At 37.7% G+C, this 21747-nt stretch overlaps 1 long non-coding RNA gene across 2 annotated transcripts in view; it reads left to right on the plus strand.

Annotated features, from left to right (window-relative positions):
• Positions 1 to 20712, plus strand: part of LOC309843344 — a 47639-nt gene extending 26927 nt beyond the window's left edge. For both annotated transcript variants that reach the window (XR_014300086.1, XR_014300087.1), the window contains exons 3-4: positions 20231 to 20330; positions 20619 to 20712. This is a non-coding gene — a long non-coding RNA (uncharacterized lncRNA). The remainder of the gene's footprint in view (positions 1 to 20230; positions 20331 to 20618) is intronic.
• Positions 20713 to 21747: the final 1035 nt, after the last annotated feature.

The raw sequence follows: 21747 nt of genomic DNA on the forward strand, positions 1-21747 counted from the left end.
TGATTTTAATGTCCACATGGTAGGATTGTTGTTCTACATCACCCATGTGGCAGATGCCTGGTTCAATCAAGGGCTCTATCCATAGTAGCTATTGTTAGGATTTACCCACTTATTACACTTAGAGAAATAAGGGATCGCAGTCGTACTCTTGTGCCCAAAGTGTTCCCGTTCAAAAGTTAAAGTCTGCCTCATTGTTAATCTTAGTGGCTTCTAATGGCCCTTGTTTTTGTGACATGGGTTTTATAATTGTGTTTTCAATTAAATATAACTTTCTCTTCTAGTTGCTCCTCTTTTCTGTATGAGAAGGTAGTAAGCATCTGCAGGAGATTGGAGGCTCACTATAAAAATATGAGATATGTTTATGAGCCACTTATTTGCAGTTAATCTCTATGATAACACTTTGTGGGAATTAGCACTGAAATTAAACTCATTTTGGAAGGACAATCCTAACATAGGACATTTTCATCTGCAAAGAGGAGAGGGAGCTTTATTTTTTCATTTCAGTAAATACAGAGTACCTATCATGTGCCAGATACTGTGCCTGGGTAGAGCAAATATATTACATTTTAAGAAGTCACTGAGCAGTTGATGGAAGCTGTTTCCTATGCTGTGTTGAGGTGGATTGTGATCCCAAGTGGGCAGGAAAGAATGCCATGGGTTGAGAAAGGGGGATGACAGACTGGGACTATGTATTTATTGTTCACGATGTAACTACAATAATATGAGCAAAACCAAACCCAAGTCATTTTTTATTAAAAAAATGTTTTGTTTTGTTTTTTTAAAGATTTTATTTATTTATTTGACAGATGGAAATGACAGAGAAGCAGGCAGAGAAAGAGGAGGAAGCAGGCTCCCTGCTTAGCAGAGAGCCCGATGTGGGGCTCGATGCGGGGCTCGATCCTAGGACTCTGGGATCATGACCTGAGCCTAAGGCAGAGGCTTTAACCCACTGAGCCACCTAGGCGCCCCCCAAAAAAGGTTTTTATAAAGTGTTTTGAATATGTTGACTATTTTGGACCTTTTTCTATTATATCTAAATATAGTTTGTATTATGCATATATTATATGATCACTGACATATTTTACATCACTCATACCATCATTTTATGCCAACTTGATATGATCAACATATAGATAGGAGTTTATCTTAAAGAGAAGTTATTAATTATTTTCATATATATAACAAAGACATAGATCCTTCCCTCTAGGAGATAGAGTTTAAACTAGATAGTACTAAGACCAGATCACTTTTTTTTTTTAATTTAAAGATTTTATTTATTTATTTGACAGACAGAGATCACAAGTAGGCAGAGAAGTAGGCAGGGAGAAGTGGAGGGGGAAACAGGCTCCCCACTGAGCAGAGAGCCTGATGCAGGACTAGATCCCAGGACCCTGGAATCATGACTGGAGCCTAAGACAGAGGCTTTAACCCACTGAGCCACCCAGGCACCCCAAGACCAAAACACTTTATAATATTGAACAGATACCTACATTGAATAAAACATTTTGTATTTCCAGAGATGTCACTTACTTACCTTAATCAGCATGTTGCTAGTAATTTTTGCTTCTGTTTCTGCAAAAACAGAAAGAACTAATGATTCAGTCCTAATGGGGAAAGAGCAAAGATGTCACAAAATCATACAGTTCTTTAAATTAGTTTTTTTTTCATACTTATTAGGATTATGCTTTTTATATATGATTGCTGCTCTAAAATATTAACCTTTAAAAAAATTCATTGCACAGCCGGCTGTACCTCTGTGATCTGCCCAATTACAGCATTCTGAATGTTTATACCTCATTGGGAATCCCCAGCGGGTTTCCCTCAATTCCCTGAAGAGAAAGAAAAATTCCAATCCTTGTTTCCCCTTCCTGCTTTTGTTCCCAGAGAGAACAGACAGGCTCCTCAAGAGCATACCCACCGAGGTGAGAGATCAGTGAGATTGTAGGACAAGGCAGCCGAGTTCTGCTTTGTTGAGCAGAAGGAGTGAGCCCTACAGTCTCCATGAGGTGTCTCGCTGTCTGTGGAGGGTTTGTGTGAACGGTCAGTTGAAAGCATTGACAGTGTTCCATTAGTAATGAATTATGGGAGTAATTTCATTAATTTCTTTACCTCAGTCGGTACATGTTAGTGTAAGTTGTTCAACCAAACATCAAAAGAACCACTGCATTGTAACCTTTTAGTCTTTTACTGTGTAACCAGGAACAGCAAAGAAATAAATTAGCGTAACATTCCTTTAAAAAAAAATGACTGGAGATAAGCAGTGGACATAATTTCTCCTGTTTTTAATTTAATAGCAGGTTTATGGTTTTATGCAAAACCATTCATATTACATTTGACCCTCTGGGAGCTGCCTGTTTTTTTTTTTTTTTTCCTTCTGTGGGTATAATTTTGAGTCTTTAATAATCTGTTGTTAAATCCAGTCTGAATTTGATTAATGAATTGTGATGAGCCAGTGCATTAATTTGCAGGTTTGGTCTAATGCCCTAAAAGGCTGCTTTGTTGTGGATGTTATTAACGCTAAACTCCTCAGGAGGAGCCATGGGATGGCAGTGTGCCCCAAATAATGGACCAGCTACATCTTTGGGAAATCCCAAGGAGGGAACTATAGCTCTAGAAGTGACTTTGGAGCTATGTTATTGAAGGAGAAAATCCTGATTGAGTTTAATGTTCTACAACAGGGGGCTGTAGAGCCCAGGGGTTCTCTGGATGGAATTCAGGGGGGCCTGTGGCTTTAGATCGTAAAACAATTCTTTACTTTCAGTAAGTTTTAACTGAAATTTCACATTCTGGTCAATTATAAATGTAGGCAGCAGACCACAGAATTATTAATAGTATCTGTGACTTTGTCATCAGTAAAAATTACAGATATTTTTATAACATATTACGGGGTTACAAGTAGCTCAACATGCCATTTGTGCTATTTGTGCTTATGACTGCTTCAAAATTATAGTTGTTATTAAGACAGCTGCTGGGTCTGGTTACTTAATGCGTTAGTAAAGAAATATACATATCACAAATTTTAAGGACAATAACCATATTTCAGTATGATTGGTTACATTTGTATTCTTATTTTAGACATTTAAATACATGACTCTGAGAAGGGGTCTATGGCTCCCAAATAGTTAAGAACTCACTGTTCCATATTGGAACAGATGATGTTCTATCATCATCTTTCTCTTTGGTAAACTGATACTTTACTTCTTCCTCAGAGCTTTGTTTACAGGCGCAGGTACAAGGTTCAGGTGCGTTAACCCATGTGGCCAGATGACAGTAGTGACTGTGGGATGCTAATATACAACTTCTCATTTATTCCCCTGCTTTCCTCCTCTGAGTTCCTGGAAGCTATGGACTGTTTATTTTATTCACTATTAATTTCCCAACCACTTATTATACTGTTTGACACATAGTAGGTACTTAGAAAATATTTAATGAATGAGTGATAGGTTAGGAGGAAATAACTTTTTTTTTTTTGCCCCATTTGAGTGAATCTGGGTTTTAAAATCATTTTTTGAAGTGAAAGAAAAATCTAGTCACATTCTGAAGATTTTATTGCACTGTAAAAGGTATTTACAAGGCATTAGGAATGTTTATAGGAACTAATATTAACCAGTTTATTGTCCAGCAGCTCTGCTTATCAGGGAACTATAGACTCTCATAACTGATTTTTTTTTTTTTAAGTGTTGTTGTCATTAAACAAAGAGAACTGGAATCCTCCAAAGGCAAATGTAGCTGCAGAGAGATAAGAAAATTAGATTAAGGAAAGAGGTTAGCATGTGTGCTGGGAGTGTGTATAAGTGTGTGGATGTGATTTTGTGTGTGTCTCTGTCAAAAGAGACCTAGCCCACATGAGAGAATCTTTGGAGCTGTAAGTTGCCTTGGAGATTATTTTTCAATTTAATTTAACAAGTATTGAAACTGAAGCACAAAGAGGTTAAATGATCAGTGACCTCCTAATTGCTAAATCCAATAAAGCCTTCCTGGACCTTATCTTACTCAACCATGCTCCTGCATTTTATGTTATTTACCTTTTACTTTTTCTGAAAGTCTGTGCATATGCTGTTTGCGCCACCCAGAATGCCTTCCATTCTTGCTCCTTTATATCTCTGCCCCCTACCCTTCTTCCAGAAGAATATACCTTTCACACCCACCTGGTCTCCATCCTAGTTCCATGGTTATGTTTTTTTTTAAATTTTTTTTTTAATTTTTGATTTTTTTATTAACACATAATGTATTATTAGCCCCAGGGGTACAGGTCTGTGAATCGCCAGGTTTACACACTTCACAGCACTCACCATAGCACATACCCTCCCTAATGTCCATAACCCCACCACCCTCTCCCTCCCTCCTCCCCCTGGCAACCCTCAGTTTGTTTTTTGAGATTAAGAATCTCCTATGGTTTGTCTCCCTCCTGATCCCATCTTGTTTCATTTATTCCTTTCCTACTCCCCAAGCCCCCCATGCTGCCTCTCAGCTTCCTCATATCAGGGAGATCATATGATAATTGTCTTTCTCTGATTGGCTTATTTTGCTCAGCATAATACCCTCTAGTTTTATCCACGTTGTTGCAAATGGCAAGATTTCATTTCTTTTGAGGGCTGCATAGTGTTCCATTGTATATATATACCACATCATCTTTACCCATTCATCTGTTGATGGACATCTAGGTTCTTTCCATAGTTTGGCTATTGTGGCCATTGCTGCTATAAACATTCGGGTGCACGTTATCAAAACATTTTCATTCTTGCCATCCCTAAGTAGCCTTCTTAGACATTAAACAACAGAAACAAAACTCTCCTCATTCGCTCCTCCACCAAATTCTGGTGTAATTTTAGAACCACAGATACACTATAGATCAGTTTATGGACTCTAGCCTTTTGCAGGGTAACAAACCAAACCGTTATAGTATCAAAGAGATTCTTACCTCCAAGAACTAATTTAATCTCTCTGGGGGTTGGATCACCCCTGCTGAGAATGCTTACTCTTGTAGAATTCAAATGTCGCCAGACTCTGAATTCAAAAGACATTGCAAAGGGCATCAACTTCTAGTTATTTTGCTAACAGAAATTCCAGTCTTTCCTACAGGATTTCTTCCTTCTCCCAACTTTTCAGGAGTGTTTACCTGTTTTGTATAAAAGTAAGTTTTGTTCCATCTGTTTGTTTCTACCTAGGAGGTAACGGAGAACATGGTCACTATCTCAAGGAAGGACTGGAAGAGAATTGTTCTCCATTTGTCTTTGGTCCTGACGGTCAAGCCCAGTGAAATGCAGCTGGTGGGCATAAATCTCAGAACCCTCTTAGTGCTGCTACAACTGCCTCGTGGGCTGGAAGATGGTCACCTTTCCTGCTCTTACAGCTGGTGACAGGTGCCTGTGTTTACGGGCCTTTACCCAGATCTCTGGTAGAGTAATTGCTCAGCCAACTGTGCTTTTTGGTGATAATAACTTCTAATTCCTATCTTACACAACTGTGTTCTCTGGGTGCATCTGAGACACCAAGTCAACTAGCAACTTCCTGAGTATCCCATGGTGTCTCTGTCCTCCAAATTTAGCTCATGCTCTTCTATCACCCTGGGATATTATTCTCCTTTTCAACTAGGTACCTCTACTGTCGTTTTTCCAGGAAGCTCCTCAGATGCTGTCCACAATCTATGCATGGATACCTTTCCTGCAAGATCCCATGGTTTCCTGCATTCGTAAAGTTATTATATACAGACTGCTTACTTTTCCGTATATCCCATTATCATCTAGCCTCCTTACACACAGAAAGCACGAGGGTTATGAGGTTTAGCAAATAAAAATACAAGATGCCAATTAAATTTGATTTTTAGATAAATAACAAGTATTTTTTAGTATAATTATATCCCATAATTGAATATTTGCATGTGGGACATACATATTTGCATACGGGACATACATACACTAAGAATTATTCATTATTTATATGCCATTCTAATATAACTGGCCATCTTGTATTTTACCTGGCAGTCCTAAGAACATGTCATGTGTTTTACTGTATTCCTGGAGCCTAGCACTGTTCCAGTCATCAAGGAGACACTGTAAATCCTTACATAGAAGGTAAATTTGTTTTAGAAACTAGGGATAGAGCAGTGAACAAAAGTCTTTGCTTTCTTGGAGGTTATATTCTAATGGGTTAATATAAATAATAAGTAAGTAAAATACATTGCATGTCAGTGTTGGTAAGTGCTATGGAGGAAAATGAAGCAGAAAAGGCGATATAACATGTCTAACATAGGACTGATTTTTCTTCTTGTCAAACTTGCTGTATGTTCAGTTTTTCTCATTTTAGCTGATGGCAACTCCATTCTTAGAGTTGTTTAGATCAAACCCCTGGAAAGTCATCCTTCCTCTCTTTTATACTTCTCATCCCATCTGTTAGGAATTCTTATTTGTTTCACCTTCCAGAATTTGCCCACTTGTTACCATCTCATAAAAAGTCATTCATCTGAGCTACCATCAACTCTCACCTGGATTACCGCAATAGGCTGGGATAGCATCACTTCTTCTGCCCTTGTTTCTGTATGTCGCATTTTCAACACAGCAATAGAAAGAGGTTTTTTAAATGTAACTCAGATCGTGTCATTTCTTTCTTCAAAATATTCCAATGGCTCCCTGCTTTCCTCATGTTAAAAGTCAGGTCCTTAAATGATCTTTAAAGATCTGGATGATTCAGCTCCATTATCTCTTTGATTTCACCTCCTGTAACACTTTCTCACTAGGGTAACTGACACACCATCTCAGTTTTCCCTGGGTGCCCTCAAAGTCACACATTCCAGGAAATCCCTGAGTCCCTGGTGAACTTAGACAGTTGGTTGCTCACCCTACCCCCCACTCTAGCCATTTGTGCCTTTTTACTGTCCCTCCAACATACTGGGCACACTCCACCTCTGGCTTTTGCACTTTATTCTCCCTGTTTTGAACATTCTTCTCCCTATATCTAAGTTATTAATTCCCTTCTACCTTCAAAGTTTTGTTCAGATGTCATTCTTCTCAATAAAGCTTGGTTTAAACACCATACTTATAATTTGGGGTGCCTGTGTGGCTCGGTGGGTTAAAGCCTCTGACTTTAGCTCAGGTTGTGATCCCAGGGTCCTGGGATCAAGCCCTGCACCAGCTCCCCGCTCAGCAAGGAGCCCCCCACCCCATCTCTGCCTGCCTCTCTGTCTGTCAGATAAATTAATAAAATCTTAAAAAAAAAGAAACATTAAACACCTACTTATAATTTAATTTTAACTCCTTTCACATGCCCTTTGAAGAGTATAACAAATGCTACTTGACCTGCCCCAGTTTTATTTGCAAAGCGTTTATCTACCTCTAACACACTATATAATTAAAGTAACTATGCTTATTGTTTGTCTCTTCCTTTTAGAATCAAGGCCCCGAAAAGGCAAGAAACTTTGTTTTGTTTACTTATTTGTCCTAAGCACCTGGGTCACATTGGCACTGGATTAATACCTGATGAATTGAACTGAAAAGGGATTGGAAGTTGTTGGTAGTGGAAAGAATTGCAGTGATAGTGGTCAGGGATGAAGGTGATATTTAAGCAGAGATCTGAAGAAATGAGGGAATGAGCCATGTGAATCTAGGTGAAGAAATATCCAGGCACATGGAAGAATATGTCATGGGGCAGGAATGTGCCTGTCATGTTTGCAAAGAGCCAGGAGGCAGTAAGGCTAGAGCAGAGTGGTCAAGATGTGGGGGGTAGGAGATGAAGGAGGTGATGGGATGGCAGTCCAGATGATGTAGAGACATAGTTGTGACTGTTATTTGGCTGTTACTATGAGTAAAATGAGAAGCCAATCAGATAGTTTTGTGGAGAGTGGTGACGTACTATGATTCAGCTTTAACAGTTTACACTAATAGCTGTGTTGAAAATTGGCTATAAGGAGCAAGGGTAGAAGAAGGAAGACCAGAGATTAAATGGAAATGAATCAAGAAAGAGATGATGTTGGTTTATACAAGATTAGCAGCTGGTGGTAGTGAGAAATAACCAGATTCTGGATAAATTTTGAATTGAAGCTGGCAAGAAATGTTGATGATCTGGAATGTAAGGATTGAGAAAAAGAAGAGTCAGGAATAATTTCTGATTTTTTCAAAGTAAAATTTTCCTTGCAGTATAATCATGCATATAGAAACATGCCCACATCCTAAGTAGAGCATGCTGAATTTTTCTCAGAGGGACAATACTCATGTAATCACCTCCTCCAGCAAGACATAGAACATTACCAGCCCCTGCTATGCTGCTTCTCAGCCATCATCCCTCCTTGAATAACCATTGTCACTGACTTTTTCCCACTCAGCACAACTTAAGCTGTGTTCACAAGTTTTGATGTCCTGTTTCATCATCATTTAATTCAAAATATTTTATAATTTCTATTCTTATTTCCTTGACCAATTTTCAAGTATTTGTTGGATGTTTTGTTTTTTATCTGGTTACTGATTTTTTGCTTAATTCCACTGGTTCCAAGAATAATACATTAATGGTTTCAATATTTTGAAATGTTGGGGGACTTGAGAACTCATTTTCTGGTCCAGAATGTGGTCAGTTTTGGTAAATGTCTCACGTTCCCTTATTAGATGGAGAATTTTGTGTCTGTCAATTAAATTAAGTTTATTAATATATTATTTAGCCTGACCAGTGAGTAATTTTTCAAAGTTTGTTGAAGTCTCCTACTATAATTGTGGACTTATCTATTTCTATATTTAGTTCTGTTAATTTTTGCTTTACTTTTTGAGAGGCTGAATTTAAAATTGTCATATCTTTCTAGCAGATTAACTTTTTTACTATTTAAAAAGTTCTTTTATTGTCAGATAAATCATACACATAAAAAAGAGATAATGTATAACATATATATATATAGTTTAAAGAATAATAGAAAAAAAAGAGTGTGAATCCACAACACACCTTAAAGATACCCTTGTTCTTGTTTATGTTCCTGCCTAGTTCTATCTCACACCACCATCCTAGATGTTTTTCTTAAAGATTTATTTATTTATTTAAGAGAGAGTGAGAGTGAGAGCATGTGAGTGGCAAGTTGGGTAAAGCGCAGAGGGATGGAATTTTCAAGCAGACTCCCCACTGAATGTGGAGCCAGACTTGGGACTCCATCTCACAACCCATGAGATCATGATCTGAGCTGAAATGAAACCACGGGTCAGCATTTAACCAACCACCCAGGCATCCCTATCCTAGTTTTTTTTTTTTTTTTTTGTTAATTGCTCTTGCTGTTAAAAAGAGTCTTATCATAATTATAAGCATCCCTAAATTATTGTTTAGTTTTATCATTTTTTCATCTCCACGTCTGGCAGATTAACTTTTAAATATTAGTAGGAAATGTCACTTTTTATGTTTAATTATAGTGCTTACATCTCTCCACTCTGTGATTTCAGATGCACTTATTTAGCAATGTGCAGTTGAATTTCTATTTTTTCATTTAGTTGGACAAACTTTATCTTTCAGTTGAAGTATTTAGTTCATTTACATTTAATGTAAGTAATGTATGGATATATTTGGGATTATATTTACTGGATACAACAGCGTGCATCTCTACTTAATAGATCTAATACAAATTACCACTTCTCAGACAATGCTAGGATTTACTAATGTATTAATTCCATTTACCCCCTTTGCCTGAGAGTATTGCTCTCATGCATTTTAATAATGTATTTTAAACTTCATAGTATATTATTATTGCTTTTTAGTCAATGGTCATTTATATTTATACTCATATTTACCTTTCTATTGCTTTTCATTGCTTCCTGAATTTCTGTCTTTCCATCTGGGATCATGTTCCTCCTGTCTAAAAACCCCTTCAGTATTTCTTTTAGTATGGATCTGCTGATAACAAATGCTCTATTTTTTTTTTTTTTTGGATGCCTTTATATCTGAAGGATGTTTTTACTGTCTATAGACTACTAAGTTGTCAAAATTTCTTTTGGCACTTAAGATGCATTCTATATTCTTCTGGCTTCCAAGGTTTCTGTTCAGAACTTAGTTGTATTGTTGTCGCTCCTTTGAAGGTAATATGCTTTTTCATCCAGCTGTTCTTATGGCTTTGTTTTTGTCTTTGCCATTTGCAAGTTTTACTATGGTGTGATGAGTAGCTTATTTATCCTGCTTGGAGTTTGGTATCTTTCATCTGTTTCAGAAAATTCTCAGACATTATGTCTTTAAATATTGCTTTAGACCCCATTCTCTCTCAAATGCACTTCTAGATATCCAGTTACACTTTTGCCATCACTCATGTGTCTCTTGCACTATTTTCTATATTTCCATTCTATTTTTCTTTGTGTTTTGGGCTATTTTGGGGCTGAATATTTTCTACTGAGCTCTTACAGTGCTAATCCTCTTTTTACCTGTGTTTAATCTGCTATTAAACCCTTCTGTTGACTTCTTAATTTTAATTATTGTATCTTTCACTTCTAGAATTTCCACTTGATTCTCTTTTAATGGATTCCATTTTTTTCTAGTGAAGCTATCTTGTCATCTATTTTTAAAATATATTTATCCATATTTGATAACTTTAATTTCTGAATTATCTGTGACCCTATTTCTATTGTCTTTCTTTTTCTTTTTTCTTATTTCTTGGTATGTCAGCTAATATTTTATTGAGTACCAGAAACTTTGCATGAAAAATTGTAGACGCTCTGGATGGTGCTCTTTTTTTCTAGAGAGGGTTAACTTTATACAATGGTAAGCAGCTAGAAAAAGAGCAGAGCAACTCAATCCAATCAGTGTATGACTGAAAATAATTGAGTCTCATCATTTATAAGGTCATAGAGTCATCTGCTTGGGTTCAACTTGTTTGTAGGCTGGGTAATCTTGGATAAGTACTTAATATTTCTGTTCATCAGTTTTTTCATTGATAGTACAGGCAAAATAATAGTACTTTCTTCATGGGGTGATTAAGAACATTAAATGAGTTCAAATATGAAAAGTATTTAGATTAGTACCATAGTAAGTGGTCAGTAAGTGTTAGGGTAGCTATTAAGTATTGCCCTGATCAAACAAACATTGAAGGCCAAAATCTTCTCCTTCCATTCCTGCATTTAATAAATATTAATTGGAATGGCTACTGATGAAACTCAATATGTGGAGAAAAGTAGACTTTGGTACAGGATGGGATCAGGAAATAGGGTGGAAATGTAAAGCACTTTAAACTTTTACTACATTTATAATAGAGTCAAAGCTATAATGTAAGAATCTCAGTGCTGGTCCTTTGTTATTCCAGATAATGTCCTACATGTAACTCAGTTCGTTCCCATAAGGCTAAGTAGAGTTTCAAGGTTTAAGTCTTGCATGGTGGAGGTGATTTTAAAGACTGGTAAAGTTTCTACTTGCTGTCTCTGAAGTGGGAGTGAGAAGTGGTTAGAGAAAGCAAGCCTTAGGAAGAAGGAGTAAATATTTCTAAAGTTCTCCCCAATCTATCTCCTGGGCTTTGTTTTACTTCCTTTTGGAGTGGTGCATTCTTGACGTAGGCTCCAAGAAAGATGTTCTATCAACCATGAATTAGACATAATTTCATTAGAGAATTTCCCAACTAATGTTTCTTCTTCACTTTTAGAAGAATCGTCCTAGTAGGATCATTCTAGTTTGATCGGATTCAAGGTACATGATTATGCCACAGACGCTGTACATGAAGCAATCTGTGTTTTGACTGGTGATAAATTGATAATCACCTAGCCGGCTCAGCCAGTCCACAGAGAGGCAGTTAATATTGTGAAACTTCAATAAAGTCGGCTGTCAATGCAATAGATATTACAGGTGAACTCCTTGATCTCTCATTGTAATCCTTTGAATCTCTGTTATCCATCACTCTATAATACATTTGTTTAGGAGGAAAATAAGCTTCTAAAATCGCACCATCAAAGCAAGTCTCCACAATAACATTTCTAAATCTGACATACAAGTCTCAACAACACTGTCAGAACACTATTTAGCTATCAAATTTAGTGAGGTGATGTAAATTTACAGAAGGATGGCAAGAGAGTGAAAAGTGTTCCCCTTTGTTTTCCTGGACAATAAAAAAGTTTTAGAAGCATATCCTTTCTACTCCCCTTACCAACCAGACCTTTGGGTAACAGGTCTTGGTATTAGGCTTCTGAAATTTTCCTACTGCCAAATGTTAAGTGATACAAAGAATAAGAATCAGCTACAGAAAGGTATAGCTTTGTTCTTATGAATGGACACAAAACTCTGAAGAAGCAAATAATATCAGCAGATGTTTTTTATTTAGGAAAAAGGATTACATTCTTTTTTGTTTTAGTTATCTTGTACTTGGTTTCATTGTCAAAATGAGTTATCACCTCAGTAATTCTTCTCAGAGAACTTTTATCCTACAAAGGCCAAAACTCAAGAGTAAAACCAGTCTTGGCTCCACTTAGCATTTCTAGGGTGTTACCTTTTATGAAGAAGACATTACTCTTCCCATGGTATATTTTGAATTTATATGAACATTCTAATGAATGATCTTATTGTGTGCAGTTTAGTCTCCCGAGGAAAGAATTTTCTTCTATTTAATCTCAGGAAATAGGATCAGCTCTGCCAAAGTATTATAGAGCCCAAGGAAACACTTCCTGTATTTAAATTAAGCAGCTTTAAAATTGCTTAAAGGGGTCTTACTAATTAGAATTCCAGTGGAGAAAGCTTGGGAAGGTTTCAGAGTGCTATATCTGAATCCACTTCTCTTCCACTCCTGGTGGGAATTTTGAAGGGATTTCACATCGTTTCCCTAGGAGGTCAATTACAGACCTACTTTCCCCAATAATTTTTGAATTCATTATTCTCAAATATCAAATACACAACGGAAAATATAGTCTTTAAGCTCTGGCACGAGACATAGTGATTGAATCAAAGGTTTCTTATAGTTTCAAAAAAAATTTGGCTTTCTTCATCTTTATTCAGAATAGGCTGGGAGAAGTGTGGAACCAAAAGTTTCTGAGGATATGGACTTCATGACAGCAAGCTCTTTGAGGATATGTATCGTAACTTTTCTCACAGCAACTTGCTCAATATTTTGTACAAAATTTACATTCAATAAATGTGTGATTAAACTCACTGATAGCTATTTCTTGGAAAAATACTTCTCACTTAGGTATGCTAGAGCAGCCTGACTCTTTTGGAAAAAATGGATCATTTTAGAATGTGTTTCAAGCAATCTTTAGTGTGTTTCACTTGTAGTTTATCTTTCATGCCAGTTGGACCTTCCTGGTGTCAGTAGAATGTTGCTAACAGGATGTTTGCTCTGGCTTTTGAACCTATCATAACTAAATTTAATAAAAGAGCTGGAAAGCAAGGGAGGCAAGCCCAAGATTAATTTCTTTCTTTCTTTCTTTCTTTTTTTTTTTTTTACATATGGTACATTATTATTTCCAAAAAGAAAATTATATCTAACATTGTAATTAAAGCAAATTTTCACAGACTTAATTGGCGGCAGTGTGTAAGATTTTTAATCATAGTAATAAGCAGTAAGTTGAAATGCTCAGAAGAGAAATAGTAAGAATAGCTGATATTTATTGACTACATAGATGAGCCAAGTTCATAACCTTTAGGAACAGTGCCTTCTCGAGCTGGGTCACATTTTCCATTTTTTTATTTAAGAACAAGGTGGCCAACTGTATTTTAGGCCCAATTTAATTTCTTTCAGTCCTAGGTATGTGAGGCTATATTCATTTTCATAGTCATGTTAAAGGTTTTGGAGTTTTGGATCTTTTGATAGCATTTCATCAGATGCTTCTAAAGACCTGACAGAAAATTCTGTGCCCCATTTACCTTGTGTCTTAAAGCCACATTCAGTTCTCCATTCTGGGACATCTTCAGTCATTGGACTCTGAGGAATTTGAAGAGCTCACTAAGGTACTTCATTTTGTTAAATGCTCCCAGCGAGCCTTCCTGTAGTATGTGGAATTTCATTAATTTGGAACTCAATGTCATTGCATTCAGACAAGGCCAGTCTAGAGGGCAGAATTTCAGAGGAATTCACAGAAAGGAGGATGCTGGAATACCCAAAGGAGGAACATAGAGGTAATATACCGATATTGTTATTTACCACACAGGAGATGAGCTCCAAGGGATTTTTAAACCATTTTAAACCTCTTGGTATAAAAAAAGATGATAGATAAATAAATTTATTGCATTTGGGAAAGGCATATGGTTCCTGCACTGTGACACACAATTACAAAGTTGTGAGCAGATAAGCAAGAGAGCAGAACTCACTCTCTTCCTCACTACTCTCTATGGCCGATGCATAATAAGTTTCCAATTAAGTTTTGTTGAGAGAATAAAAGAAATTGCTATGAAGGAAGATTTCTTAGGCTATTAGACCAAAATACCAACAACATGATCATCTCAAAAGAACATTAACTCTGGATTTACTTGTGCAAATGAGAAGGACAGTGTGAGGGGCGATGGGGACAAGTGATAAAATGAATGCTTGCTCCCTCAAGATTCAGTGTGTCCATTCACTAGGACACCTTACAGTATGAAGGAGGCTGGTTTAAGTAGGAACCTGTGGAGACAATAAGCTTTTGTTTGATTTTTAAAGCTTGTTTGTTTGCTTATTTGCCTCCTACCCTCAGTCATAACTGCTATGTGAGAATAGTGGGGTGGGATAATCTTAGATGAGCCACCTGACTTGGATTTTTCATCTCTGAGGAAATGAGGTTATAACAGGTGAGACTTGACATCTTTTTGAGCTATTATCTTGGATTTTTTTCTTTATTTCCCTTCTCTCTTACTTGCAACTCAACTCCACATGGTTTTATTTATTTTTTATTTTTATTTTATTGGCTCACCCCCAAATTATAAAATCTCTAGGAGAATATACTTATGCTTATCTTTGCCATTTACTATTTGATTAGAGCCCAGGCACTGTGAGGTTACACCATTAATTTGTAAATTTCTCTCTGATGGAAAAAAATAATCTCAAAGATTTTATTAATTACCCTAAGGACATTAACCAGCTTTGTACCTAACCTAGCAGTTTTATTCTATCTTTCCCTTATTAGATTGCCTGTAAACCCTAATTCCTCAAATGCTCTTTGTTTTTATTTTTTATTTTTATTCAAATATAATTAACATAGTGTTGTATTGGTTTCACATATACAATATGATGATTTGATAATTCTATACATTTCTCAGTGCTCATTAAGATAAGTATAGTCTTGTTTTTTCAAGATTTTTAAATTTATTTGTCAGAAAGAGAGAGCGAGAGAGAAAGAAAGTGTGTGCATAAGCAGAGAGTCTCAGGCAGAGGGAGAAGCAAACTCCCTGCTAAGGAAGGAGGCCGATGTGGGACTCAATCCCAGGACTCTGGGATCATGACTTGAGCCGAAGGCAGATGCTTAACCAACTGAGCCATCCAGGCACTCCATGTTAAGTGTACTCTTAATGCCCTTTTTGAATGAATTGTGTTGTTTATATGTTGGTATACACAGAGTTTCTGATTTTAAGACTTACTTGCAAATGGAAAGAGCACAGAAAGAAAATGAGAGATTGATTGGGGTGGGGTGGTGATATATAATGGGGCAGTTGAAGAAAGACTGATTCTTTCATTTCTTATTTTTTGGATTCCCCAACAGGAGAGACAGAACAATGGATTTCCTTCCATAGTTAAGATGTTGTATAATGTTCCTGGAAAGACCTGTGCGGATCTCAGCTCTGGCAGTCCCCATGCAAGAGGGCTTCCCCTAGCTGCCTCCTGTCCCCACCTTGATTCATATACCTGACAGGGCTGCAGCCCACTGTTCCCTTCTAGAAGTCTTGGGACCAGATTCTCAAGATGGATTGGGTTTTGAGAGAGAGAGAGAGAGAGAGATCAACAGGCTGTAATAGCCCCTCAGCTTACATTTGTTTTTCTATTTATTTCTCTAGGTAGGGATTTGCATTTCCTTCTTTTAGGAATTACCCTATTGGGACAAACAGCTGTTGAGTTATATGATGGGGAAGAAGGGTTATTGGTCTGAATTCTCACTTTTGGAAAGCAAGATATCCTGCAATTACTTCAGATACCAGGTCTAAGTTTCATAAAATTAAGCTTATTGAGTTGTGAGGCATTATTTCCAGTGAGCACTAGACTCTGTATGGAACACAGTAACATGTATGTAACATCTGAAAAGTCATTCTTTAAAAAATTATGAATAGCACCTTATTGTATGTTAGGAGCTTCATGGATTTTTTAAAAAAATGTATTTTCAAAAATTTGATTAAAAAACATAAGTTAGTTATATCCTCCAATGAATTAGGAAACCCATAATAGTGTTTACTTGGGGCTGAATTAATTCCCAGTATACCTGTCTGCTTCTTGGGTCATACTGTATCCAGTCATGGTGGAATACTAGTGGGACTACAGAGCTCTACCAGAGAATCACAAACCAGAACCAGGAATCCAAATAGAAATGCCCAGGTATTCTCAGTAGAAGAGGTCTTGGCATGCAGAAGATGCTCAATAAACATTTACTGAAAGACTAAAGCGGAGGAAATTGCTAAGAGCATGGTGGAGATGAGGCGGTTCCTGGCAACTTTATAAAACATAGCACAAGTAAACAATTACTTCTTGCTGGAAGCCATAGCGCAGAAGGATTGAAGCTGGTGAACTAGGTGCCACAGATCTAGTTCAGCCTCTGCTACAGACTTGTGTCTGTGGGCAAGATAGTTCAACTTCTATGAGCCTCAGTTTCCTCTCTGTAAAAGGAAGTGGTTTTCAAACTGTGGTTTTCCTTTTTCAAACTAAATTTTTTAAAGTATTCTAATGTACACAATAGGAAAAGTCGACCCTCTTGGGTTGACTCAAGTAAGGCAGACTGTAGCCCTGACTGCTGTACCACCTATCTGACCCCCATAGCACACAGTTTGAAAGACACTGAACTTCATCCATGAGGTCCTCTCCCGCCATGACATTTGTGGGCGGTGTTAATAACCAATACTATAAGCAGCTGTCCAGAGGCCAGAGGAGGGCACTCGAGGACATATTTTGAGAAGTACTACTTTAGAGTGTCATCTTCTCCCCTAAGCCGTATTCTGGCCCCGGTGGTCTCTAAGTCAGCATCACAATCCATGTTGTCTCCTATACCTGAACCCTGGGGATTATCCAGGACCGCCTCCTCAGTGCCCCTATCCACTAAGGCATGAACTGCTCTCGGTTTTCATCTCTGAATATTTCTGAAACCTACCATTTCTTCTCTAACTGCACTACCACCCCCACCTAGCTGCCTCCTGTCCCCACCTTGATTCATATACCTGACAGGGCTGCAGCCCACTGTTCCCTTCTAGAAGTCTTGGGACCAGATTCTCAAGATGGATTGGGTTTTGAGAGAGAGAGACAGAGATCAACAGGCTGTAATAGCCCCTCAGCTTACATTTGTTTTTCTATTTATTTCTCTAGGTAGGGATTTGCATTTCCTTCTTTTAGGAATTACCCTATTGGGACAGGCCTTTATCCTCTTTCTCTTGGACAATCACAAAAACTTTCACTAGTCTTCTGACCTGCAGTCTCAGGCCATCCCCTTCTGTGCCACTCCTTAACAGAAGTCTTTTCATTGATCCCATGGCCTAATGGACAATCCCAATCTCCTTCAGAGGGCAGGCGGGCTCTCCATGACCAGATGGACCTGCCTCCCCAGCCTCTACTCACATGTGACATCTTGTCCTTTATGCGCTGGCAGGATCAAACTGCCCAAAGTTCTTCAGATATACTGCGTCCTGTTACACCCTCGCCCTTGGGTCCTAGGGATTCTCCTCCTATCTTGCCCTCTACCTTTCTTTTCTATAGCTCCTTTATAGTTTCTTTAAAGCGTTGTGCAAGTGTTATCCCCCCATAAGGCCAGCTAAGGGCCCCACTCTGTCTTTTAGGACTCTGCTTGCCGCTACCACACTGTATTAAAGTAACCCAGATAGATATAGTTCCTCCACTAGATGTAACTCATTGGAGACCAGAATTAGTTCTTTTTATACCGTTTATTCCCCTGTGTCAAATACAGTGCCCATGAGCTTCTCACTAAGCAGCCTGTCTTGGGATTATCTCTGGTCTCAACACATCAGCTCACTGATTCGGCTTCCCGTGAGATTAGTCAAGAGATGTAAGTGAACTCAGGGGCAAGGGAAGGGCTAATGTAAAGTGTAATACTTACAAAATTAAAAAAACACTCTTTCATATAAATGCTATTCTAGTATTTATCGTAAAGCTGTTTAGAACTTTCAAAGTTCTGTTTGCTTTTCATTTTAATAATCTGCGTCATTTAAGAAGAGAAAAGTCAAAATACACAAGTGAACCATGGCTTTGTGCTAAGACGAGGGTAGACTATCCTCTAGGCAGATGGCCCCATAGGAAGGGAAGCTGGATTGGAGCGCCTCTACCAGCTACCTTTATGAAAGGGGCAGACATCCATGCCTAATGCAAAGAGCCACACATTTCCTCCTTGTCCTCAAATGACAATCTGTGGCTGCCCACCAAGCAGGGAAAGGAGTAGACTTCTCGGAGAGACTGAGAAGCATTTTGGTAGGTTTGCTTGTTAAGTCTAGCTTGCCATTCTGATGGGGTGAGCTAGTGGCATTCTGTGGTGCTTTCTGAACGTGACCCAGAGAAATCCCTTCTTTGCATAGGATTGTCATTTTGTAGAGCTCATTTTGCTTAGTGACAAAGCTGATTCTGTCACAACATGAGCCAAACAAAATGGTGATCACTGGCTCACGCGTGAGGGGTCACTTCATTTCCACATACCCTGTGGTAAGCATTGTTGATGAAGAGTTAATTATTGGTCTTCATGCATAAAGTGAAGGTGAAATTTGAGACAGATGTTTATTATTTGCTACATATATATATACATATATATTTTGTTAAAACTTCAGCCACAGAAATTGGCCAAAATTACCATCACAAAGCACAGCTTTTGTACATTCGGGGCTTCATCCTGATCTCTGACCTGTAGGAACAGTGTGCAGGTATGGTGATAGACAAATGGACAGACTTTTCTTTTTATTGACAAGAGGGATGAAGTTTCTTGAACAACTGTGCTCAGGCTGAAACAACTGCTGAGTTCCACCAGGGGCTGCTGTTGAACTTCTAAAAAAAAATCATATTTTAGAGAAGAAGTGGGGGTGATGGTGGATGGGGAGGGAGGGATGGGAAGGGGGTAGAGGAATAGAAAAAAAAAATCTTGGAAGGAAACCTGACATTTCTGTCGAAGGTGGAGGAACATGCTTTGCTGATGCCACACGTGGAATGTTTCGGAAGTGTCAGTAATAAATACTTCTATCAGAAATTTTCTCATTCTATATCTCTGCATATTATACCCCAAGGAGAGTCATACAAAGACATAGCTGTCAGGGTCTAATTTTGGATCTGAAAACTATGGCGGTTGTCAGGCATCATTTCCCATGTGTGATATTTATCTCCTCTCACAAACAAACTGAGTGCAGGGTTTTTAATTAATTTCCAAGTGTCTCCCATGATAATTTCCCCCCTAATATATTAATACGATGATTTAAACCTTCATTCAGAGGCAGACTTTTGGTTGGAAATCACTAAAGGCTTAGACGGTGTTTAGTATTATCAATAAGTTACACGTTCGTTGGTTTGCAGGGAATCAATAAAGTTGCCCTTTCCTCATTCTTATTTTTAGAGGCATCAGTGGGATTGTATCTCTTTTAAGTATATTAAGGAAATCATGAGTGAGCTGATTTTGTTATTTTTCTTCTTGTGATTGGAGGCAGTTCTGAGGCTGCTCCCCTTCTTGCTTGTGGTAGACTTACTTTAAGAAAAGTTCTTGATTTGATGAGAAGGGAGTGAATTTTCTCCTGTAAAGTATTCCCTTCAGAGAAACTTGATTTTTTTTTTTTCTTAAATAAAGGACCCAGAAATAGACCATAGAAAGGGACATATCCCTGAAATGTACAAATCAGTTGGGGACAGCAAGTGCATTCACCCCTTCTTTCCCTGCCATATCTCCCTCTCAATAGAAAATGTGCAATAAAAAGCATAACATCATAAAAATTCTAAGGATAAGAGGAGGATGGAGTTATAATGCATGTTTCTTAAATATCATGTTTTTAAAAGAAATGAAAATTAAAAAGTTGTGTCTTCCATAGGAAGTCACATTTGGTAGAATTTTATTTATTTATTTTTGGTGATGCTTTTATCTTTGTTATTATTATACTCTTAGCTAAAAGGTTACCCCAAATTTCATCAAGATTTTTTTTTTCTCATTTGACCTTTAAGGTATTCGATTACTGGGGTGACAAGGGCAGTCCTCGAAGAAATGTTTATCTTTCTCTGAAAGGGACATTCAAACACCTTTAGAAAATCATGACAATAAAAGGTAAATTCCCAAAGTCTTACATGTGCCTTCTAATTATTGACAATCAAAATATTAAATTCATGGAAATGCATGAAAGTCCTTATAGGACCGCAGCTTACACTTGTTGGTTTTTTCTGTATGAGGATTTATTTCTTTCCTCCTCTCTCCCAGCTGCCAGCACCTTCTATGCAAACGCTTTCTCTAGGTCCCTTAGGAAAATTTAACAACCGAATATCTACCTAGTGAGAAAGGAATTTTTTAAGCTTCAATTGCTCTGTTAATAATTTGTATTTTTTTTCTGTCTTGCAGTTTCTCTGTAAGCACCACAAAAATCAACTTTTTAAACACAGATTGATTCTGACAGTTTTTATTTTACTAGATTTCCAAGAATTGGTACAGAAATGACTCTTAATTGAAATGGTTCTCCTTTTTGGCTTTTATTTTATTGTCCTTTACTTCTTGACATCTTGTACATTAAATCAGAGGCTGTTTTAGAGACATGAAATGACAGCTTTTTCAGAGCCCGACTCTGGATCCTGATAGATCTGCACTTCTCAAAGCAGACAGGCTGCTCTCCACAGCCTGCAAGAAGCTTCCTGCGCGATGGGCGCGTCACCTGGAAAAACAACCATAAACTGCAGGTTAATCACCAAGGACCGACTCGTGTCAATTCCCCACTGCCCTGCTTCCCATCTAAGAGGAATAAAGCCAAGAACTATTTTTTTCCCCCTCTGCTATTTAATTTAACAGAATCTGGGCTCAACTTTAGTTGGAAATTATATTTCCTCTCAACCACAGTGGAAAGGCTACTCACGTAATTTGGTAGTGTGTTGTAAAGAAAAATCAAAGTGCCCTCATGGAATATTTTCCCCGATTGCATCTTCCTGTGATGAGAGAACACATAAAGTGAATGAGATGTGACACAGGCATGAACAGAGAACCCATTTGTTACACTGAAATTCTGAGAAAAATGCTATTTTTGTTACTGTGATGTTTTGGAGTTAGAAGAGGGTTATTTGGGAAAAAAATGTGTATTTATATCAGAGTCAAGAGGAATAAAAATGAGACAGGATGTGAAAATATGATAGCACAGGAAAGCACAGCACCACAGACCAAACCAGTCCTTGTTCAAGGTAGCAGGCAAATATCTTATAGAGGGAACGCTAACAAGATGAGCATTCTGGATTTGTTTTTCAGTTCTACCTAACTCTTTGTAACTTTACAATGTAAGATTCAGAAATTGGAGCCAATTACCATAATATGTGGTGGTTTGGTGGGAGCATGTTCTACATCAGACAGTTAAAAGGTTTTATTGCTATTAGGAGCATGTTAATGCCCTTGATAATGTCTCTACTTGCTTTGTAATGTCTCTCGTTGAAGTATAGAATTCTTTTATCTTCTTATTACATTATGCAAAAACTTGAATTGAAAAGATATT

This window comes from Mustela nivalis (assembly GCF_964662115.1).
Source record: "Mustela nivalis genome assembly, chromosome: 10".
Classification (NCBI taxonomy): domain Eukaryota; kingdom Metazoa; phylum Chordata; class Mammalia; order Carnivora; family Mustelidae; genus Mustela; species Mustela nivalis.